Below are 18,396 nucleotides of genomic sequence, written 5' to 3'. Positions count from 1 at the left end.
GGAAAATAGCTTCTCCTGAATGATTATAATAATAATAATAAAAAAAAAAAAGATTCATAAAAGTGGTTCATATGACTTTTTTATCTGTCTGCAGTAATATTATATTTATGCGTGACAAACAGGACACAGTTTAAGCAATTACCCACTGAAAATGTGTTCATAAAACAGTGTTCATAAAAAAGTGTCTGATTCATTAAAGGTCCCCTTCTACGTGATTCCATGTTTCAAACTTTAGTTAGTGTGTAATGTTGTTGTTAGAGTATAAATAATATCTGTAAAATTATAAAGCTCAAAGTTCAATGCCAAGTGAGATATTTGATTTAACAGAATTCACCTACAAAAAAACGACCCATTTGGACTACATCCCTCTAGTTCCTGCAGTAATGACATCACTAAAACAGTTTTTTGACTAACCTCCGTCCACATGAATTCACAAAAAGGGGGCGTGGCCTTGTTGCGCTCCAACGGAGAAGGAAGAGCTGAGTTTGTGTTTGTCGCCATGTCGGCAAAACGCTGTTATTTTCATCTCTGAGTCCAATCACTTTTGTTTGGGCTTCCCAGGGATGCTGTACTTGGAGATTAATGATTACAATTTATGTTTAACTCGGTTCTGGAAAATTATAATGCACATGTAAAACTATGTGCAGCTCATTTTGCTGAGGACAACTTTCTCAATCTCAATCAGTTTAATGCCGGATTTGCACAAAGATTATTCTTGAAAGATGGAGCAGTTCCCTCTTTGTCTGGAGAAGGTGTTGTTTATGGACCACAACCAGTAAGTGTATTTTATTATTAAAGTTGGTGCATTTAACAGTTTTCTGTAACTTATTACACAAAGGGCAACAGTGTTTAGCTTTGTTAACTAGATGTTAGGACTGTGCAAAAAAACGAATGCGATTTTCATGCGTATCTCGTCAGTAAAAATGCACCTGTGACTATAAATACATCTCCAGCACACACTCCTGCCCACTTGCTTCTCAAAACTACTCCAGAACTAGCGTTTGCAGGAGGGCAGTGTGCTGTAAGCTGCTGTCGAATCACAACACAGGAACCGCTGGCCCAATCAGAACTCGTTACGTTTTTCTGAAGGAGGGACTTTATAGAACAAGGAAGTCATCAGCCCGTTTTTATGACAGTGAAAACAGCGGTATACAGATACGTGAATTGTGTGAAAAATACTATTTTTTTACACGCGAAACATGAACACATGTTATATTGCACACTGTAAACACAATCAAAGCTTCAAAAAAGCGCGTAAAACGGGACCTTTAATGATTTAAAAAAATATATATTTTTAATGAATCAGTTGATTCAGTAAACAAAGTCTGTAAAAATTATCCATTCGCAAATCTGACTGATCTCTTCATTGAAAATTCACATTACATGAAGATTATAAGCAAAGGACAATTTATTCTGGTTTGTTTGTCAGAATTATAAGACTTTATATAATGCACAAGACTTGAAATCACCAATCCTCCTCACTGTAACTGCACAGAGAAAAACTCATACCGTTCTCTAATTTTATGAGGGTGAGAAAATGATGACAGAATTTCAAAAGAATCTAAAATCCCAAGTTGTCCCAAATTTTCTTCCCTCCACATTTCTGTTCAGCTTCATAACATCAGAACTCTCCAGAGGTTGAAAAAGTTTCAAAGGCAACCAGCAATAAAGCACACAAAAACAAATATACATTGTGCACCCAAAAATTACATCATACATCTTTTTTATTCAAATCAGTTTGACTTTTATTTTCATGCCCACAAATAACGTTCTCTGTTTTCCATGACTTCACAAACATTCATCGCCACAGTCACGAGTCCTGCATGCCATGCCTGGCACTTAATCACTTCAATTCAATCTCTGGGGAAATTGCCCCAGAGATGGTGAGTCGTTTCCTGTGTTGGCATGGCAGAGGAGAGTGAGGGCTGAATCACGGGGTGAAATTTGATTTATCAGGGCTGGACTGGAACAGGGAGGGGCTGTGAGACCCTCAGAGGAGTTGCAATTTAGATTGGCTGCAGCAGATGGACGGTCAGCAATCAGACAGCTGCTGTAATCAATTCAGCCTGGAATCAGACATGAATCAGAGATCTAGCGGTGCCCATTTGCGTCCAGTCTGAGTCTGTTTATAACACCCAAACATTCATGCTATGCTTAAAGTAGTCCGCTGTTTGAAGCTCGGTGGACGCTGGCGCAATTGAGCGGTGCATCTCAAAGTCATCTTTCTTGTGAATTACTGAATATTACTGTAAAACTGAATAGTCGCATGCATTATTTTGACTCTTGCTCTTTTTGGTTTTACTGTGTGCTATGTGCATGATATGAATCACACAGGATACACCACAAATGAGACAAGATATAGCCAATTTCCATGCTCTGTCTCTATGAATATATACATGAACTTGAGATTTCCCATTCTTTTGAAGCTTTAGTGGTTAATGAAATTGAAAATTCTGTCATTATTTAATCACTCTTATGTTGCTCTGAGCCCATATGAATTTGTTTCTTCTGCTTAAAGCATTTTTCTTAAAATTAATTGGTGCCACGTGTGCAAATGCAAAGAGCAAAAACAAATATGCAGGGTCAAATTGAAGAGTGAATTGAGAAAATTCTCCAGATATGAAAATGCACAATATTTTATTATATTGGTTCATCATAAAGTTTTGTCATATGTATCCTGTTGGTGAAATGCAACTTTCCACAAAAGCATTAAAACCCACTGTGAATTTGTTACTTATAATTACATTTTGAGGGTTAAAATCCACAATTTATTTTCCAAAAACTTTCAGATGAACATACTTTTTAATCATGATGATATCTGGCAGGATTTGAGCCCAAAGATTTTAGTTGCCAGATCAGACTTTTTTTTTACCCTAGTTGAAGAAATGCAAAAAAAATAATAAAAAAATAAAAATAAAAATAAAAAAATAAATAATAATAATAATAATAATAAATCGTTTTACAATATCCAATTGGATACAACATCCAAATAGGATGGACAGAGAAGGAAGGTAAAACTTTAAGAATCAGTCATTGAAAATCCATCAATCATCCACAAATCTAAATATTCAAAGGACCTGTTGCCCTCAGTGTCTTTGGTTACAGTTCTAGTTTACAGAAATTCCTTCTTAACTCTGCGTCTAACTGCTCTCATTACCAACAAGTTTTCTTGGCCACCACAGTGCCCAAGAAATCCTATTTAGGAAAGACCCTTTTATCATTCTGTCTGTGATCTTGCCAGCATCCCAATGCCATCTTAACATCTACTCCCCAGATAGTCTGAGATTTCATTTTTATTAAAACTGATAAATGTTGAGAGAAATAAAGACAGAAAGAGAGAGAGGTAGAATCAGGGTCAGTGGTGATTCGGTCCAATTTTGGATTTGCCTCTTAGTACAGAAACTGTAAATCTGGAGCAGCGCTGCTGCTTGAGGGTGAAAAATTTAAGATGCATACAAAACCCAGACAAAGCCATTGCTCTGGTAAATTGATCTGAATACTCTTGTGGAATTGCCTGCTAGGGCAAAAAGCACTCAGGTGATTGGCTTCTGGGCCGGCAGTGACTCAGAAGTGAGTATTCAATCCATTGATGGAGGTTTCATCAATTCTGCAACTGTGACACTTTGCAAAGTCAATCGGTTTGAATTTAATCACTCAGTGACTGAATTATTCTTGCTGTAGTTTAGATGATATCAGTGCTCTATGGATTTACAGAGTTTGTGTGTCTGAAGGAGGAAGTATGTTTTTGATTATACCTTTTTCCTTAAATTACAGCTGCTGAATAACATCATTGAAGTCCACACTCACAAACCTGTTGAATGAGAGAAATGTTAATTAAAATGTTCTTTCGAAGCAAGTTTCAGTTAACACAGCACCCATTTTGACAACACCCCCCCACAGGTTTTTTTTTTTTTTTTTTCAATAAAAAGGAAAAATCACTGCTCTTAAATAGTAAAAGACTGAAATCTACACAACGTCTTGTCAACATTATTCCTGAGTATACATTAAAAATGTTGTAATTCTTCCATAAATTTTCTACACATGGTCTAAATTCATCCCATAATATCCCATTAATAAACATGCCAGTAGGAATAACAAAGTAAAGTCTACCAAAGGCATTTCAAATATGAATAATGGAAGAGTGGAATGAATTCAATAGTAGGATGCAGATAAAACAGGAAAGTGAGAAGTAAGAGAAAGCAGATGGCTTGAGTGAACACCAATTGAAGAATGATATGTTGGGTGAAAATATTTTATTGAACATATGCTGTACATGCCCATACAGCAACTGTCACTCCAGCTATGTGTCTGTGGATGGGGAATAATGACTCATAAACAGAGAACACACGAGTGAGAGAGAGAGATAAAAAAACAACAAAAAAAAACAGGGTAAATGACAAGAGATGTGCCACAGTCCCTCTCTTTCCCTCTGGCCCACCCCAGGGCTAATGATAGTGTAGACTGGAGAGACGCTGATCCACAAGAGGCTCTATTAACACCTCTGCCTGAAGCTGAGCGAAGTGCATACAGCAAGACTTTTCCAGTGCCCAGGGGAGAGAAACAAAATGAGACTACTGTGGGATCCTCCCTGTAGAGACAAAACAAGTCTGTACTTAAAAAGCAAATACAGATAGATTTGCATGAATACCATCTTCCTCATAAAAGCTCTAGAGACATCTCAGAGTCTTTTTTAAATCCCTGTGTGATAGTGTGCAGATGAAAACTATACACAAGTGTGACTTGGGACTTGGTTATAAATCTGTTTACTTGAAAGTCTTAATGGAACAAGTTGGTTGGAGGCATGGCATTTCAATTTGTGTTCCTGTAGCTCAATTGGTAGAGTACGACACTAGCATTGTCCTGGCAATGTATTCTATTCCCAAGGACCAAATGAACTGAACATGTCTTAAAAACTTTGGATACATGTGTTTGGTTAACGCACACTATATCCTGACCAAGATTCCAAGCTATCATTTTTGTTTGTTTTAGCTTGCTTCCTTATCTCATTAGCACCCAATGGCAGAATTTTTAATATATTTTCTACATTTCATATATTCATAAATTATATTCAACATTAAAAAAACATACTTAAAGCAGAAAAGACACCTCTTTTTCCAAATTTTTCCAAATCTCTGCCCTTCTGATAGTTTTCAGTCAAATCGTTCTCTATGTGCAGTAAAGAAAGATCTGAGAATCTGTGCTGTGCCACTGACGATCAGAGTCAGATTCTCCTCATAAATGAGAAGCATATTTATGATGTAGCCTGTTCATCACTTGCTTAAATCACCTTAAAAAGAAAGAAAGAAAGAAAGAAAGAAAGAAAAATGCCGTGGCTGTGGCTACACAGTTCATATTTAACCGTGTTCAAAGCTTTTGCAGTCTCATGGAGGAAGCTAATAATGCCCCTAGGAAAAACCTCTCAAGGGCAGTACTGAGATCCACAGGGGTTAGTCTCACCTCTGGTTTTCAGAGTCGTGCCAGGACCCTCTCATTCACCGGTGCCAATTACCAAGGCCAGTCTCACGCTTGCCTGAGGGCAACCTTCTCACACCATGCTGAGCTTTGGCTCCTGTTCCTCTTGTGGCTGTGAACCCAAACACAAGATGATGTGGGAGTGAAAAAGCTTGTTAGGTTTTTCTTTTGATGTTCCATAACTCTGATATTGCAGAATATAACAGAGGAACAAAGCAGTGACATGCCGTCAGATGCCGTAACATCAACATGACAGACGACTGTTGTCATGCCTTTCAGAATAGGACACTGAACATGAAAAAAAATTTAACTCTTTTGATTGCAAGTCTGTCAAGACGTCCTTGGAAGGTTCTCCTGTAATGGACGTATTGGATAAGGTAAGCAAAAGACAACAAAGATGTAACTTCAGAAAGGTTGGGAATCATAAAGAATTGTTATCATAAAAATTCCAGTTTCTCATTAGTTCCATTAAAGGGATAGTTCAATTCTGTTATTAATTACTCACCCTCATGTTGTTACAAACCCGTAACAACATCGTTCATCCTCGGAACACAACTTAAGTTATTTTTGATGAAATCTGAGAGCTCTCTGACCCTCCATAGACAGCAATGATATTACCACAATCAACGCACGAAAACATAGCAAGGACATTGGTAAAATAGTCCATGTGCCATCAGGGGTTCAATCCTAATTTTATGTAATTGTCTTTGTTTATGTTTAGTAGACAGTGCACGCATGCTTACATTCTGGGGTACTCTCCAAAATTGTGAAAGACAGTAACTCAGGGAGAAGAATTGCTGAATAAATTGTTATTATTGTTTTCTTTGTTCACAAAATCTACTCTTGTAGCTTCGTAAAATTACAGTTGAACCCCTGATGTCACATGGACTATTTAACCGATGTCCTTGCTATGTTTCTGTGTGTTGATTGTGGTAATATCATTGCTGTCTACTGAGGGTCAGAGATCTCTAAGATTTAATAAAAAATACCTTAATTTGTATTTCGAAGATGAATGAAGGTCGTATGGGTTTGGAATGACATGAGGGTGAGTAATTAATGACAGATTTTTCATTTTTGGGTGAACCAACCCTTAACAATTCTCTCGTAATATTATAATTTATGTTTGGGGAAAAAAGAAAAACAATTTCAATTCCCTAGTATTCCCTAGATTGCCATTATATATACAATCAATCAATCAATCAGTTGATCAATCAATCAAGCAATCAATCAATTAATCAAGCAATCAGACACAAGTCTCATTCTCAGCTAGGCTACATTTATTTCATAAAATACATTAAAAGTAATCTTGTAAGATGTAACATTGCAAAAAAAAAAATATATATATATATATATATATATATATATATATATATATATATATATATATATATATATATATATATATATAATATTGTAATATTGTAAAATGGCATTCATTTATTTATTAGTAACATTATGCTTTTTTTCATGCTTTTTTTCTTGTCATTTTTTATCAATGTAATGCATCCTTATGGAATAAAAGTTTATGTTTTCATCTTTAATTACATGTAAATGTAATTAATTACTAGACATGGAGTATGTTTTTGATTAATAAAATTTTTATTAGTGATTAAATGTAACTGCAAGCACTACATGCATTTGATTAATTAAAAACAGCCATCAAAATCGCTCATCAGAATAATTTGTTCAGGACATGTGTAAGGTAGGATAAAATAGCTGTATAGGATTAAACAAGCAAATGAATCACAAAGACAGTAGGGAGTAGCACAGGCTCTTGCACAAATTGATACAAATGACATGTTATTTTAGATCAATGTGCCTATCCAAACCCCATTCCTTAAGCACTATATCTCTGCATAGTGGATTTCTGAAAATTATTTGATCAGTCGTGCCCATTGTCTATTGCATTTTCAAGCATACCAAACTCATGGTGGACTAAACTATATCCAAGCCCAGTTTTCCGGTCATTTCTAATTGGTAGCAGGTTACACATTGAATCACCACAAATTACTTGCCATCACCGAGCTGGAAAGCCATCAACCAAACTGAATAATCCCGCCTCCTCCCGAGTGTCCCCCATCCCGCTGCAGATATTGATCTCTGGCTGGGTCCCAAAACAGGGCAGATTTACTGTCAGATTTCCAGCTTCATCTCTGTGAACCTGCTGAGTTTTAAATTTGAATTGTGTGCCTGAGGTTATTTCCCACCTGGACAAGCGTGTAGTCATTCCGGTTGCCCTTGATGCAATGGCACGCTGTTTATTTCATCCGAACGTTCTGGCCAAATTACAGCATGGCTCCCCAAACACTTTAAATTTCGCTGATCTTTGAGTCGGGAGTTAAAATTAGAGTGGCTGTCAGAGGCTTTTATGAGCATGTACATACAATAGACCAACTGGGTCGTCCATTTGCATGGGTTTGCTATAAGTCATAACATTTGCGAGTAGGCCAGCTTATAAATTCCCATGGGGAACACATTTCCAGTCAGGTTTGAATTACAGTGACGTTCAGGCTATTTAAAAGTTACAGCTTGTGAAAAGTTACAAGCATTGTTGTTAGTTTCTATTAATGCAGTCATTGCCAGGCTGTCTATCAAGTAAATATACCGCACAGAGTTGTACTGGCAGAATTCCCCATTTGCCAAGTGAAAATTAACAGCTTCTATTTATTGTGAATTCAATCTGTAATCTGTTGAGACTGTAGAAACTATTGACAACAACATAAATATTGATACAAACATCACTCATGCCACAGTACTGCCAGTTTTTAGTGTACTTTAGCAATAAGCCGATAGTGTATTCCCGCAGTCATATTAACAGTTGCTTCAGGACTGTAATGAGCTTCTGGGTTTTGTTGTGGCACTCTACAGTATGTTTCATGTTTAAAATACCAACAGGCCTGGCCCGCATCCATCTCAACGTGGTGTCAATGTTCATTAAACTTTGACCAGCAGAGCAAGACACCTGGACTGATGCATATTGATGGTGTCTGTGTGTTGAATGTACACATCATGTGCATGCCTATCTATGAATGTGTGTTTGGGTGTGCACCGTGTATCAGTGAATTTGCTACCAGATTGGACTGGCGACCAACCAGAACCCTAGTGTTTGTATGACAGCTCCATAGATTACACCCAGATAGGTACATGTTACTGGCGCAGATGGGTTGGGAACTAGTCACTCAGTATAGCTGGATTCCCAAAAAAAGATGGTTCTTTTTGATGAATCAGCAACAATCACATGATCAGTTAAGCTTCTAAACAGATTACTTTAAGGAGCCACTGTGAACATGCAGTGTCACCAGTGTACTTTGTTTCCTAAATGAATGACTCTTATGAATAAATTATTTTTGGTGATTCAAAAACACAGCACAACCAGTGTAGTTAGATTCCTGATTAAATGACTCTTCTGGTTATTTCGTGATTTAGGAACACGCACTGTGATCAGTTGAATTACATTCCCAAATGAATGACTCTAAATGAGGTTTTTTTCTTTCTATTCTATATGCTGTATGTATGTGTGTGTGTATAAATTCAGAATCACACAGTGCAACGAGTGTAGACTGATTTCCGAAGGAATCACTTTTTTGGAGGAGGTTCTATTTATAAAAATACTCATGGATAACTCTGAATTAATCTGACTCAACATGTCATTTCCAATGTACGCACTTAAAGTATTACATTTACTCTGGTTTGTGTATAATAAAGTCTAAAATTACCTCATAGAAACAGAGCTGGGAGTGCAATACATATAAAAGAGTTACTTATTTACAAATATAATAAACAAATTGTAAATGATCTTTTTACGTTTTTACATTTTCTTTTTCAAAATGTACTGTATTAAATTCCTTATGATTCCTATCTCTACTGCACAATATTGTTTCTTTACATGTGAATCAGAACATAAAAGCAGGTGGCACACAGTCTCAGTTTCTAAGTAGAGACATAATAAGTGACAAAGCAGCTGGGCTTCCTACATTAATTAGGGTTTAGAGGCCCATACGTGACAGGTCAAGAGGAAAAGATTGTCCCCGGCTTACAAAAATAGAGACAAAAAGTACACTGTGTTTTAACAAGTGATTTAACAACAGCTTCAGAGGGCTGAAGGAGTCATACCAGCCTTGTTTAAGAGCCAAGAGAAACTGCTCTATCACAACATACCATTAAGCCACATTCCTGGGCCAAAAAATGTGTCGAAACCGATTATGGAAGTTCTTCAAAGACAAGGAATCTGTGCTGAGAAACAAATTAACAAGCCCTGAGCATGGAGTGGATTAAAACACTGGCAGCCGTAATTGTTTAGTGCAATCTTACTTAATAGAAAAAAGCCAAAATTAGAGCACTGAATGAATTAATGAGGCAGAACCCGTAAAGAGCAGCACCTCTCATTGGGGTGTGTGGGCCGGGTGATTATTGCTCTTGTGTTCCACAGTAAATACAGCAATGCATCATATTGCAGGTGTAACAATAGGCTCAAAGCGGGGATGCAGAACCCAATTTGCAGCTCTTTATTACAAAATAAGGGTGAAACGAGAAGATAACAAAGAGTCAGCAACAAAGGAAGCCAAGGTATTATAAAGAGACTTACCAACACAGCAGTCAAGGTTCCCACTTTCCTTGACTTTTTCAGCTGCCCAAAACCAGCAGAAATAATTTTTTTTAATCATTGTATGAGATATAGAGAAATCATTTTCACAGAGAAAAACATTTTTATAGACATATATTTCAACAACAAGAAGAAGCACTTTATAGCTGGTAAAATATTTAAGAGCTAAGCATAGTTATAACAACAACAAATTCTCTATAGACTCCATATGACTCAAAAATTTCATCAATTTCCAGGCAAGAAAATCACAACATATCATAATATTTTCCACAAGTTGAAATGATTCTTTAGGGTCTTAAAAGTCTGTAACATAGCTTGGTTATCATTTCTCAATGGTAGTGTAAAAAAAAAAAAAAAAAAAAAAAAACATTTATTTTTTTTTACCCTGTCAAAAACACCTCTTTTCAGAGCAAGCTGTTTTGTAGCATTTTCTTTTAAACTTTAATGAGCTCTTCTGACCCCGCCCCTTTTCTTCCGAACCACTCTAAGAAAGACCGTTAATTTTAGCAGCATTCATTGTGAAACTTGCTAACTTGCACATTATTAAGAAAGGCGATTAGCAAAGATTCATTAAAAACATTTTTTATTATGCTGGTTGAAAGACTCTTCACATCCCTATAGAAATCATTAAGTTAAGTGGTCTAAATTTATTTTTCTGTATTTATATATTCTCTGAAAGATGTAGGACCAAGAAATGTAAGTCCAGTCAGGATACGTCATCAGCGCGTTCACGCACTCTATGTAGACAGAGCGATAAACATCAACAACCTTCCTGGTATTGTAGTACTTTTAACATTTTTAAGTCTCACTGGTGAATGACACATTTTGTAGCCCAGTGGTTCCCAATTCCAGTCCTTGCACACATATTTTGCATGTCTCACTTAGTTGGCAATTGCAGGGAGAGTGGGAAATTTGCTTTCAGTGCTATCAGGCTAATGTTAGCATTTCCCAAGATCTCCTGTTGCACCTTTAAGGGATGTAGAGTAGCTTCAAATGCATTATCTCACCTTTATTCTTAACTCTAACATTATTTGTAGGCCATTTAATACTTTCTGATCATAATAAAGACTTTGAGCTGAAGCAACAAGGTTTAAGAAAATCAGATAGGCTTCTATATATCAGGTAGTATATATGAGGTATAGAATATACTAATATGCATCATCATTTAAAATGTATATGTAAAATTATGCATTTAGCAGACACTTTTATCCAAAGCAACTTACAGTGCATTCAGGCAATCAATTTTTACCTATCACGTGTTCCCGGGGAATTGAACCCCCAACTTGGCATTTGTTAGCGCAATGCTCTACCAATAGAGCTACAGGAACACATTTGCCAACATTTACCAAGTCTGATGCACATGTTAGGTCTGCATACTATATTTGTTGCATACAGATTGTCATTAGTATGTGGATTTATTTTTTCTTTCTGTAGGTTACAATGTTATGCCTGTAGGTGACTTTTTGAGTGAGTCAATTATAGAATATCACTCATTCACTCAATCGATTCATTTAGAAATGAAACATTACTGCTGTATTGATTCTTCTTTGACCGTTGCTCATGTTATATGCTCAACTATTATAAAGTTTCCTTCCATACACTATAATGTTGACAAACACTTTTTCTAAGGAATCGACCATTCTTTTTTTAAGTCTTACTGCCCTTCTTTTTTTTTTTTTTTGTATTAGAATTCCATGGAATACTCACCAAAACTGTGAAACTTTTCCTCCATGAGTACTTTTTTCAGAACAAGGTATTTTCTCAGAACATTATGTCTGTGCAGTCCAAGTTCGAGCTGTGCACAGCCTGCTAGTTCCATGCTTTTACAAAAGCTTATATATACAAGGAACAGCAAGTTCTGAGCCATTTCTTTTTTTGTAATTACACTAAGATTGCCTTTCAAGACAACTATGGAAACTCATTAAATCTTTAGTCAAAGCCCTGAATAAGTGAACAAATAGGTCTTGCCCCTGAATGTACTGTATCACCATGGTTTAGACAGAGAGGGACTGTTAAATTAGGAAAAAATTGTAAAGCACAGTAATGAGACTAGGAGAACATGTATGCACTGGACTCTGTGAAACTAAAAAGACTCCGGTTTGGTTTAAACTTGAAATCACATTGCTTTAATCACTTTGGTTTCTATATTACTGCTCACTATCAAAGGTCATATGCTACTCTTTTGTCCAAAGGATGTTGTGTTTGTTCTATGTATATTAAGGCAATCAGACACAACAGATTGCATTACAAACCATCTTAACTGTGGGAATATCACTAAAACACATTGCCTCAAGCGGTTTACCACTTTTTAAAAAATGGTGGTAATAGCAATACAGTAAAATAAAGAAGAAATTAACCCAACATAGATTTTAAAAAAAGGGGGAATTAAAATGAGTTAATGATTTTCATCAAAAATATCTTGTGTTTTATCTTTATATAATAAAGAGTTTACAGTAGAAGGATTTTTTTCTTAAAGAAATAATTGTTATTCAGCAAATATGCAATAAATTAATCAAAAGTGACAGTAAATGCTTTCATAATAGTACAAAAGATTTCTACTTCAAATAAAAACACTTATCTTAAAAGAAGCCCATTGAAGAATCCTAAAAACAAACAAACAAACAAACTGTTTGCTGAGCACCGAATCAGCATATTAGAATGATTTCTGGATGTCACATATATATATATATATATATATATATATATATATATATATATATATATATATATATATATATATATATACAGTTAAAACAGTTGTTTTAAATTATAATATTTTACCATTTATTTACTGTATTCTTCTGATCAAATAAATGCAGCAAGACATATACTATTAAAAATAAATACAATTAAGGGAAAATTTCAAAATCAAATGAACAATAGCCCAAAATTAATACGCTGTCTGGTCAATTTGGCCTCATTTATGCATTCTAGGGTTACATTTATTAGCATTAATAATCTGAATGGACAATTCTTTGTGTTAGTTAACTGTCCGTACTGTAGGCTATTCATGGCTCATTCATATAGGTGCCAATAAGTTGTCATATCACTTGTGAAACATGCTTCAATCTCTGTGTCCTGCCGTCATTTTAGTAAAACATCCTAGCTGAAAATTGGAAAGGGAAGAATGGTGATAAGAGAGTGATAATGTATGAAAGACAGTGTGTCAAACATCCAGCCCACAGTGCTGATCACTCGGTTAGCCACCAGACAATCACAGTATCAACATCTCCTCAGGCCTCTCAACATCACATTTAAGATGAGGAGGAGCACACCTCCGAGGAGACATGGCAGGTTTGCTCACCAGCCTATCTGCAAATAAATATGTAGGCGAGAGCATGTTCTGAATGAGCAATGAATCCTGGGAGAGGAATAAAAAGGTAAGAGGGAGCAGATGGGGGTCAAGTTGTTGAAGCAAGTTGTCTAGTGACTGACATTGCATAAGCAGCGGGCGCCATCTCAGGACTGGATATCTGACATTGTAATGGGGCTGGAATATATGCAGAGGGTGGGGTTCAATTTGGGTTTTGAGATGGGATGTGCGAGGCAGCAGCTGGCGCTGGTGAGCGAAGGGGCCGGGTAATGAATTCTCACCCCGGCCGTCTGCTTCACATTTCCCATACAACTCCACTCAGATATTAAAAAGTGTCATCGCCCGGCTCACCGCTGAATCCAGTTTGAATTTTAAAATAACCCCACTTGTCACACTGAGGGAAATATCAATGGCTACTACTGCATGGAGGCAAGAAATGGAAAAATAGGGAAGCTCCAGGAAAGCGGAAGACCAGAGATCTCGTGGTGCCAATTATTGTAGGTTTGTGGGAGGAAGTTGCAGGGATGGAGTGTAGAACAGGACAGATTTAATGACAGAAACAGGGAACTGGATCTTGAAGTATACCTGGAGTCCATAAATTGACAAGTGAGCTGCTGTTTTGTCTGCTGGTACATCCATCTTTTGTCGCAGAGAGTGAGAAAGAAGAGATTGGTTTCATCTAGCATGGCCTTCTCATGCTGGGGTAAAGAGGTTTGTTTCTAAAAGAGAAATGACACAACGGGTTATAGTTGAAGTCTTCTGTAAGTTTATATAAACACATTACAATGAGCTTGTTTTAGATGAGAAGCCACTTCATTCAATCCAATTCATAGCAGAGGCTCTAAATTGACTCACTGAATTGAAAAATGAAATGCATGTGAACTTATTTTATTAAACATCTGAAGTTTCCATTCAGATTAATATTTTATAAATAGTTGTGTCAGATGGAGATGTTTGGCCCGAGGCCCATGATTTGGCAAGTGTCAGGTTAAAAATAGCTCATCTTTAAAAAATGCATCTCAAGAGCTCCATTCCATTCAGTTGCGCTCTGTCTAGCTGTTTGAAAGGGAGCACACGTCCTGTGTGAACACCCTCTAATCTCTCCCAAGTGTCAACGCGACTGATGCGCCAGACTGAGTCACAGTGAACAGTGTTGACACAAATTGTTCATCACAACAAAAGGTACTGCTGTAAATGCCACAGCCGATCCCCAAATTAAAAACAAGCCCCTTTTTGTTTTATTTGCATGAAATTGTCATTGGAACCTATTATTATTATTTTATTTTAATGATTAAACACTTAATTTGCAGATTAATATGCTCATTTATAGTCATGCCATATACACAAACAATATGAATTGAAAAAAAATAAATAATAATAATAATAGTAATAATAATTCTATCTATTATGGTCACTAAAGCATTTATTTGATCAGAAATGCACTCAAAATTCTAAAAAAGTTTTTATTTTATTTTTATTTAAGTTTTTTTAAAATTAAAAATAACTGTTTTCTTTTGTAATATAAAATAATTTTCAGCAGCCATTACATATAGGATACTTTTGTTGTACAGTATAGTACAAAATGTTAATTTGAAATAGAATTTCATGACAGTAAACTCTTTACAGTAACTTTACACAGTTTACAATTTAATGTGTTGAATTGATGAATAGAAGCAATAATTTCTTAAAAAAAAAAAAAAAAATATATATATATATATATATATATATATATATATATATATATATATATATATATATATATATATATATATATATATATATATATATATTAAGAAATTTAACAATGCTGTTTAAATGATTACTAGCTACAAGTTAACTAGCTATGGCCACACAAAATACTTAAATTGGAACTAAACTAAAGACTAAATGAACTGGAACACTGGGGGGAAAAAGCTAATACTATATTACACAAACTAAAAACTTTAATAATGCAGTAGGCATACATGCGGGTACATACATCTATATAGAGATTAATGGTAACGCAAACTCATGGCTTTCTCCTGGTTTTATAGACCTCCTTTATTAACCTTATCAGCCTGGCTCTTGAATATTAATTAGATGTCCTATTGTTCGGCCATTTGTCCTAGCTGATTTGCTGAAAGGCAAGGTGCTCACCATTAGTAGGATTAACACTCACACCTTCAGTCCACTGCTGATGCTACCGTGTGGGTCTTTAGTCTGAAAATGAAATATAAGAAAAAAACGAAATTCTGGATTCAAAACTTTAATTACCTTAGTGAGTGACATGAAGTCTGCATACTTTTAGGGGTTACATGCAGGTTTATAAAGATGAATGGAAATGTGGACAAAAAGCTTTCTCCAGGTTTAGATCTCCTTTATCAGCCTGGCTCATGCACATTAATTATACGTGCTATTGTTCGGCCATTAGTCCTGGCTGATTTGCTGGAAGGCAAGGTGCTCACCATTAGTAGGATTAACTCTTGCATGGTCAGTCCACTGCTGATGTTACCAGCTGATCTTCAGTTTGGTCTTAAAATAGCAGTTTGAATGGGCAATTACACTGTAACAAAACAACACCAAAAATATGATGATTGTTTGCCAGAAAAGTGGGTCATGTCAGCTAAACTGATGCTAAATGATAAATAAAAAAAATAAAAAAGCACATTTTAATATGCTTAAAGCCTGATTACCTATTCAAGTTAGCACCACCTTGCCCAATCAGCCGAGTATGTGCTCTGTTGATGAGATTGGCTCAAAAACACACATAGACACACACACTTATACAAAAGTGTTGAAGTTTCTCAATGCATGCTCCTCTCTGTCTGTGATTGCACATGTCAGATGCACCAGCCTGCCTCTTCACTGACAATGGAAATTAGTTCAAAACGAGAGACGGAATTACAAATAATTTTGGATTTTAGAGCAGCTATTTGCTCTCTTAATGAAATGATGCTTCAGAAAATGGGATTTTAGAGCCATCACCATGGCAAAGAGCCAACCATGAATATTCACCGCTAAGCTACCGCAGTGCCTACTTAGCATGTTAACTCATGTACAAATACCAGCGCAGCTTCAGCCCCACTTTTAAAATGCCAGCGCTGTAGTCTCAGCTGCGCAGTATTTAAAAGACTTTCACTATGAATCCCATGCACAGCGGAAAAGTACATCTGCTGCACATTTCAAGTTAATGCAGTTGTTCTCAAAAAGCACTGGAGATCTTGTGATCATTTGATTTGTGTAAAATGGTCATTTACAAGAAGTTGACAAAATGAGGCTAAATTTGATGGCAAATGATTCATTGTACATAGATAATAATAATAATTAAATATATCTATATAATAATTTAATTGTTTTTACATTTTTTTTTAAATACATAATTTACATTTATTGAATTATTAAAAGTTAGTTATTATTTCTATAAAGAAAACCATTGATTCAAATGACTCATTTTGACCTTTTTACGCATTAGTGGGGATATTTTTGGTCACTCATTATAGGGCAAATACATCATATTAGAAACGTAATTGGTGCTGAAAAAAAGAAATATTGTGTAACTGACGTTTCGAAGCACTGACTGTTTTCACAGCCTTGATATCTAAAAAAGGAAAGCAAAAAGCTGCTATTTCTGTCCCATTAACTAGCCTGTAATCTTTTTTTTTTTCTTGTTCCCTCTCTTTCCGCAAATGCACTTTTATTTGTTAATCTGAACAAAATGGCAGCTTTAAAAGAAAATCAGGAGATTGCATGTGTCTCCTCCACAGACGGCTTTAATCCACATCCAGCAGTTTGATATCTGAGCCAGAACAACAGCAGCGAAAGGCGATAAGTTCCAACAGTAACTGTTCTTCATTGCAGCCATGATTTTCCCATCAAACCAAGGACAAATAGTGCATACTCACAGTTTTCTTTATTTCATAAAACCACACCACACAAACATGCAAGGAACAATAAATGAATCATGAACTGAATCTAAAGGACAAAGACAATTTCTTGCAACCTTGGAAGGACACTGATGTTAAAAGCAGATACCTTTGATTTCATTTCCCAGGGAGGGTCAGTCTGACCGTTGATGCCTTAAAGATGAGTCAGGTTGCAGCTAGTTGGTCAGATTTTCCATGCAGCTGGAGATTGAAGACACAAAACCAGACTGCCATATAAACTTTATCTAACTATACTTCATGAAGAAACTAAAGTTTTAAAACAGTGGAGAGTAGTATAAGCTGAAGAGGTTGGGCAGCTTGCCTGCAAACTGTGATTTCCATTTGTCTCCAAACATCTGCAGTCTTCCTTGCATTTCGCTTAGCTTACCCCCCATGCAATAAAAAGCACTCAGATGCCCCAGAGAAACCAAGTGGCCGTCACTGTTCATTTGCGCTATCTGCTCCTGTATAATTTAGTTCTTCAGAGAATGGAGTCCATCAAATCAAGCCTGCCTCCTTCCCTCCCTGCCACCCCTTTGCCAAATACCATGAGAAATTTCTGAGCAAAAATGGAGGCCAGGAATACTTCAGGCTCTACCTCATCACAGCTGACAAGCTCTTTGGCAACGGAAGTGCATAAGAATGAACCAGGAATGGCACACAGGCTCCAACCGCAGAGTCGAGCCTGAGAAATGAGCTGGCATTCTCAACGAGACAGCAGCAGACTGATCGAGTCACTCCCAAGGCCTCTGAAGAAATTTCCAGTGCTCTTTTAGGCTAAATCATCCTCTACGGCAAAGAGCACAGATTCCTGCGCAGGGGAAAAGAGTTGGGCTGTTTTTCAGGGAGTTCTGGTAATGACTTGTAGCAGAACATTTGGTTAAGAGTCTCTTTCCTTAGATAGTTTTTAAACTCTTGAGTTTAACAGTGTTGTGCAAAGTTCAGAATTGAACCCTCCATAGTAACTGTTGCTATGCCTGACTATCCATCCATCTTTAAAGCCTTTCAAATAAGGCTTTGTCAAGCAAATATATGTTTTTCTAATAAATAAAAAAATGCATTATTCTGCTTTCTTGAATGAAAATCCACATCCTATATATTACCTT

At 36.2% G+C, this 18,396-nt stretch overlaps 1 long non-coding RNA gene across 4 annotated transcripts; it reads right to left on the bottom strand.

Moving 5' to 3' along the window:
- Positions 1-3,925: 3,925 nt before the first annotated feature.
- Positions 3,926-17,494, bottom strand: LOC113100951 (uncharacterized). Of its 4 annotated transcripts, none has more exons than XR_003289862.1 (8): positions 17,400-17,487; positions 16,061-16,121; positions 15,833-15,930; positions 15,525-15,587; positions 13,974-14,107; positions 10,058-10,099; positions 5,458-5,584; positions 3,926-4,588 (listed from the first exon to the last, which is right to left on the bottom strand). It is a non-coding gene; the product is annotated as an uncharacterized LOC113100951 (long non-coding RNA). The 4 variants fall into 4 exon arrangements; XR_003289865.1 differs by having other exon boundaries at positions 16,061-16,105; positions 17,400-17,480; XR_003289864.1 differs by lacking the exon at positions 16,061-16,121 and having other exon boundaries at positions 3,927-4,588; positions 17,400-17,494.
- Positions 17,495-18,396: the final 902 nt, after the last annotated feature.

This window comes from Carassius auratus, unplaced genomic scaffold (assembly GCF_003368295.1).
Source record: "Carassius auratus strain Wakin unplaced genomic scaffold, ASM336829v1 scaf_tig00217429, whole genome shotgun sequence".
In the NCBI taxonomy this organism is placed as follows: Eukaryota; Metazoa; Chordata; class Actinopteri; order Cypriniformes; family Cyprinidae; genus Carassius; species Carassius auratus.
The sequence above is the reverse complement of the archived record's forward strand: the minus strand, read 5'-3'. Positions and strand labels throughout refer to the sequence as shown.